Consider the following 6,279-nt stretch of genomic DNA (forward strand, 5'->3'; position numbering starts at 1 on the left):
TTTTAGGCATAGATGCAGTTGGATGGCGGTCTATGTACTTTGTCGTAATGCCCAATTAAATCTCACTATACTTATCATGACATGTATGTGCATTGTTATGCCCTCTCTATTTGTCAATTGCCCGACTGTAATTTGTTCACCCAACATGCTTTTATCTTATGGGAGAGACACCTCTAGTGAACTGTGGACCCCGGTCCATTCTTTTAATACTGAAATACAAATCTGCTGCAATACTTGTTTTACTCGTTTTCTCTCGCAAACAATCATCTTCCACACAATACGGTTAATCCTTTGTTACAGCAAGCCGGTGAGATTGACAACCTCACTATTTCGTTGGGGCAAAGTACTTTGGTTGTGTTGTGCAGGTTCCACGTTGGCGCCGGAATCTCTGGTGTTGCGCAGCACTACATCCCGCCGCCATCAACCTTCAACGTGCTTCTTGGCTCCTCCTTGGTTCGATAAACCTTGGTTTCTTTCTGAGGGAAAACTTGCTGTTGTGCGCATCATACCTTCCTCTTGGGGTTCCCAACGAACGTGTGAAATACACGCCATCAAGCATATTTTCTGGCGCCGTTGCCGGGGAGATCAAGACACGCTGCAAGGGGAGTCTCCACTTCTCAACCTGTTTACTTTGTTTTTGTCTTGCTTTATTTTATTTACTACTTTGTTTGCTGCATTATATCAAAACACAAAAAAATTAGTTGCTAGTTTTACTTTATTTACTGTCTTATTTGCTATATCAAAAACACAAAAAAATTAGTATACTTGCATTTACTTTATCTAGTTTGCTTTATTTACTACTGCTAAAATGGCCACCCCTGAAAATACTAAGTTGTGTGACTTCACTAGCACAAATAATAATGATTTCTTATGCACACCTATTGCTCCACCTGCTACTACAGCAGAATTCTTTGAAATTAAACCTGCTTTACTAAATCTTGTTATGCGAGAGCAATTTTCTGGTGTTAGTTCTGATGATGCTGCTGCCCATCTCAATAATTTTGGTGAATTGTGTGAAATGCAAAAGTATAAAGATGTAGATGGTGACATTATAAAATTAAAATTGTTTCCTTTCTCATTAAGAGGAAGAGCTAAAGATTGGTTGCTATCTCTCGCCTAAGAATAGTATTGATTCCTGGACTAAATGCAAGGATGCTTTTATTGGTAGATATTATCCCCCTGCTAAAATTATATCTTTGAGGAGTAGCATAATGAATTTTAAACAATTGGATAATGAACATGTTGCTCAAGCTTGGGAAAGAATGAAATCTTTGGTTAAAAATTGCCCAACCCATGGACCGACTACTTAGATGATCATCCAAACCTTCTATACGGGACTAAATTTTTCTTCGCGGAATTTATTGGATTCAGCTGCTGGAGGTACCTTTATGTCCATCACTCTTGGTGAAGCAACAAAGCTCCTTGATAATATGATGGTTAATTACTCTGAATGGCACACGGAAAGAGCTCCACAAGGTAAGAAGGTAAATTCTGTTGAAGAATCCTCTTCCTTGAATGATAAGATTGATGCTATTATGTCTATGCTTGCAAATGATAGGACTAATGTTGATCCTAATAATGTTCCGTTTGCTTCATTGGTTGCCCAAGAAGAACTTGTTGATGTAAACTTCATTAAAAATAATAATTTCAACAACAATGCTTATCGAAACAATTCTAGTAATAACTGAAGGCCATATCCTTATAATAATGGTAACGGTTATGCTAATTCTTATGGGAATTCTTACAACAATAATAGGAATACACTCCCTGGACTTGAAGCTATGCTTAAAGAATTTATTAGTACACAAACTGCCTTTAACAAATCTGTTGAGGAAAAGCTCAATAAAATTGATATTCTTGCTTCTAAGGTTGATAGTCTTGCCTCCGATGTTGATCTTTTGAAATCGAAAGTTATGCCTAATAGGGATATTGAAAATAAAATTGTTACTACAGCAAATGCCATCCAAGTTAGAATTAATGAGAATATAAGATTAATGGCTGAACTCGCGTGCTAGGTGGGATAGAGAAGAAAATGAAAAACTAGCTAAAGAGAAAAATGTAGCTAAAGTTTGGACTATTACCACCACTAGCAATGCTAATGATTCACATGTTGCTGCACCTCCTACTATCAATGGTAAAATAATTGGTGTTGGCAATGCTTCTACTCCTAGTGCAAAGCGCGCAAAATTACTCGAAGCTGCTAAAACTCGCTGAAACTGCCTGTGATAAAACTGCGGAATTTTTTTCCAACCTTGGGGATGATAATCCCATTGCTTTAGATTGTAATGATTTAGATTTTGATGATTGCCACATCTCTGAAGTTATAAAGTTCTTACAAAAACTTGCTAAGAGTCCCAATGCTAGCGCTGTAAACTTGGCTTTCACAAAACATATTACAAATGCTCTCATAAAAGCTAGAGAAGAGAAACTAAAACTTGAAACTTCTATTCCTAGAAAGCTAGAGGATGGTTGGGAGCCCATCATTAAAATGAGAGTCAAAGATTTTGATTGTAATGCTTTATGTGATCTTGGTGCAAGTATTTCTGTTATGCCTAAGAAAGTCTATGATATGCTTGACTTGCCACCATTGAAAAACTCGTTATCCGGATGTTAATCTCGCTGATAATGCTAAAAAGAAACCTTTGGGGAAAGTTGATAATGTTCATATTATGGTTAACAATAATCTTGTCCCCGTTGATTTTGTTGTCTTGGATATTGAATGCAATGCATCTTGCCCCATTATATTGGGAAGACCTTTTCTTCGAACCGTTGGTGCTACTATTGATATGAAGGAAGGTAATATTAAATATCAATTTCCTCTCAAGAAAGGTATGGAACACTTCCCTAGAAAGAGAATGAAGTTACCTTATGATTCTATTATTAGAACAAATTATGATGTTGATTCTTCGTCTCTTGATGTTACTTGATATACACTTTCTGCGCCTAGCTGAAAGGCGTTAAAAAAAGCGCTTATGGGAGACAACCCATGTTTTTACTACAGTATTTTTGTTTTATATTTGAGTCTTGGAAGTTGTTTACTACTGTAGCAACCTCTCCTTATCTTAGTTTTATGTTTTGTTGTGCCAAGTAAAGTCTTTGATAGTAAAGTAAGTACTAGATTTGGATTACTGCGCAGTTCCAGATTTCTTTGCTGTCACGAATCTGGGTCTACCTCCCTGTAGGTAGCTCAGAACATTAAGCCAATTTACGTGCATGATCCTCAGATATGTACGCAACTTTCATTCAATTTGGGCATTTTCATTTGAGCAAGTCTGGTGGCCTAATAAAATCCATCTTTACGGACTGTTCTGTTTTGACAGATTCTGCCTTTTATTTCGCATTGCCTCTTTTGCTATGTTGGATGAATTTCTTTGATCCATTAATGTCCAGTAGCTTTATGCAATGTCCAGAAGTGTTAAGAATGATTGTGTCACCTCTGAACATGTTAATTTTTATTGTGCACTAACCCTCTAATGAGTTGTTTCGAGTTTGGTGTGGAGGAAATTTTCAAGGATCAAGAGAGGAGTATGATGCAATATGATTAAGGAGAGTGAAAGCTCTAAGCTTGGGGATGCCCCGGTGGTTCACCCCTGCATATTCTAAGAAGACTCAAGCGTCTAAGCTTGGGGATGCCCAAGGCATCCCCTTCTTCATCGATAACATTATCAGGTTCCTCCCCTGAAACTATATTTTTATTCCGTCACATCTTATGCACTTTGCTTGGAGCGTTGGTTTGTTTTTGTTTTTGTTTTGTTTGAATAAAATGGATCCTAGCATTCACTTTGTGGGAGAGAGACACGCTCCGCTGTAGCATATGGACAAGTATGTCCTTAGGCTCTACTCATAGTATTCATGGCGAAGTTTCTTCTTCGTTAAATTGTTATATGGTTGGAATTGGAAAATACTACATGTAGTAATTCTAAAATGTCTTGGATAATTTGATACTTGGCAATTGTTGTGCTCATGTTTAAGCTCTTGCATCATATACTTTGCACCCATTAATGAAGAAACACTTAGAGCTTGCTAATTTGGTTTGCATATTTGGTTTCTCTAGAGTCTAGATAACATCTAGTATTGCGTTTTGAACAACAAGGAAGACGGTGTAGAGTCTTATAATGTTTACAATATGTCTTTTATGTGAGTTTTTCTGCACCGTTCATCCTTGTGTTTGTTTCAAATAACCTTGCTAGCCTAAACCTTGTATCGAGAGGGAATACTTCTCATGCATCCAAAATCCTTGAGCCAACCACTATGCCATTTGTGTCCACCATACCTACCTACTACATGGTATTTATCCGCCATTCCAAAGTAAATTGCTTGAGTGCTACCTTTAAAATTCCATCATTCACCTTTGCAATATATAGCTCATGGGACAAATAGCTTAAAAACTATTGTGGTATTGTATGTACTTATGCACTTTATCTCTTATTAAGTTGCTTGTTGTGCGATAACCATGCTTATGGGGACGCCATCAACTATTCTTTGTTGAATATCATGTGAGTTGCTATGCATGTCCGTCTTGTCTGAAGTAAGAGAGATCTACCACCTTAATGGTTGGAGCATGCATATTGTTAGAGAAGAACATTGGGCCGCTAACTAAAGCCATGATTCATGGTGGAAGTTTCAGTTTTGGACATATATCCTCAATCTCATATGAGAATAATAATTGTTGTCACATGCTTATGCATTAAAGAGGAGTCCATTATCTCGTTGTCCATGTTGTCCCGGTATGGATGTCTAAGTTGAGAATAATCAAATGCGAGAAATCCAAAATGCGAGCTTTCTCCTTAGACCTTTGTACGAGCGGCATGGAGGTACCCCATTGTGACACTTGGTTAAAACATGTGCATTGCAATGATCCGGTAGTCCAAGCTAATTAGGACAAGGTGCGGGCACTATTAGTATACTATGCATGAGGCTTGCAACTTGTAAGATATAACTTTCATAACTCATATGCTTTATTACTATCGTTGACAAAATTGTTTCATGTTTTCAAAATAAAAGCTCTAGCACAAATATAGCAATCGATGCTTTCCTCTTTGAAGGACCATTCTTTTTACTTTTATGTTGAGTCAGTTCACCTATCTCTCTCCACCTCAAGAAGCAAACACTTGTGTAAACTGTGCATTGATTCCTACATACTTGCATATTGTACTTGTTATATTACTCTATGTTGACAATTATCCATGAGATATACATGTTACAAGTTGAAAGCAACCGCTGAAACTTAATCTTCCTTTGTGTTGCTTCAATACCTTTACTTTGATTTATTGCTTTATGAGTTAACTCTTATGCAAGACTTATTGATGCTTGTCTTGAAGTACTATTCATGAAAAGTCTTTGCTTTATGATTCACTTGTTTACTCATGTCATTACCATTGTTTTGATCGCTGCATTCATCACATATGTTTACAAATAGTATGATCAAGGTTATGATGGCATGTCACTTCAGAAATTATCTTTTATTATCGTTTTACCTGCTCGGGACGAGTAGAACTAAGCTTGGGGATGCTGATACGTCTCCAACGTATCGATAATTTCTTATGATCCATGCCATATTATTGATGATACCTACATGTTTTATGCACACTTTATGTCATATTCGTGCATTTTCTGGAACTAACCTATTAACAAGATGCCGAAGAGCCGGTTGCTGTTTTCTGCTGTTTTTGGTTTCAGAAATCCTAGTAACGAAATATTCTCGGAATTGGACGAAATCAAGACCCAGGGTCCTATTTTGCCACGAACCTTCCAGAAGACCGAGAGGGATACGAAGTGGGGCGACGAGGCGCCGCCACCATAGGGTCGCGCGGCCAGAGGGGGGCCCGCGCCGCCCTATGGTGTGGGCCCCTCGTCAGCCCTCTGACTCTGCCCTTCCGCCTACTTAAAGCCTCCGTCGCGAAACCCCCGATGCGAAAAACCACGATACGGAAAACCTTCCAGAGACGCCGCCGCCGCCAATCCCATCTCGGGGGATTCTGGAGATCTCCTCCGGCACCCTGCCGGAGAGGGGAATCATCTCCCGGAGGACTCTACACCGCCATGGTCGCCTCCGGAGTGATGAGTGAGTAGTTCACCCCTGGACTATGGGTCCATAGCAGTAGCTAGATGGTTGTCTTCTCCTCATTGTGCTTCATTGTTGGATCTTGTGAGCTGCCTAACATGATCAAGATCATCTATCCGTAATACTATATGTTGTGTTTGTCGGGATCCGATGGATAGAGAATACTATGTTATGTTAATTATCAAGTTATTACCTATGTGTTGTTTATGATCTTG

Source organism: Lolium rigidum, chromosome 1 (assembly GCF_022539505.1).
Source record: "Lolium rigidum isolate FL_2022 chromosome 1, APGP_CSIRO_Lrig_0.1, whole genome shotgun sequence".
In the NCBI taxonomy this organism is placed as follows: Eukaryota; Viridiplantae; Streptophyta; class Magnoliopsida; order Poales; family Poaceae; genus Lolium; species Lolium rigidum.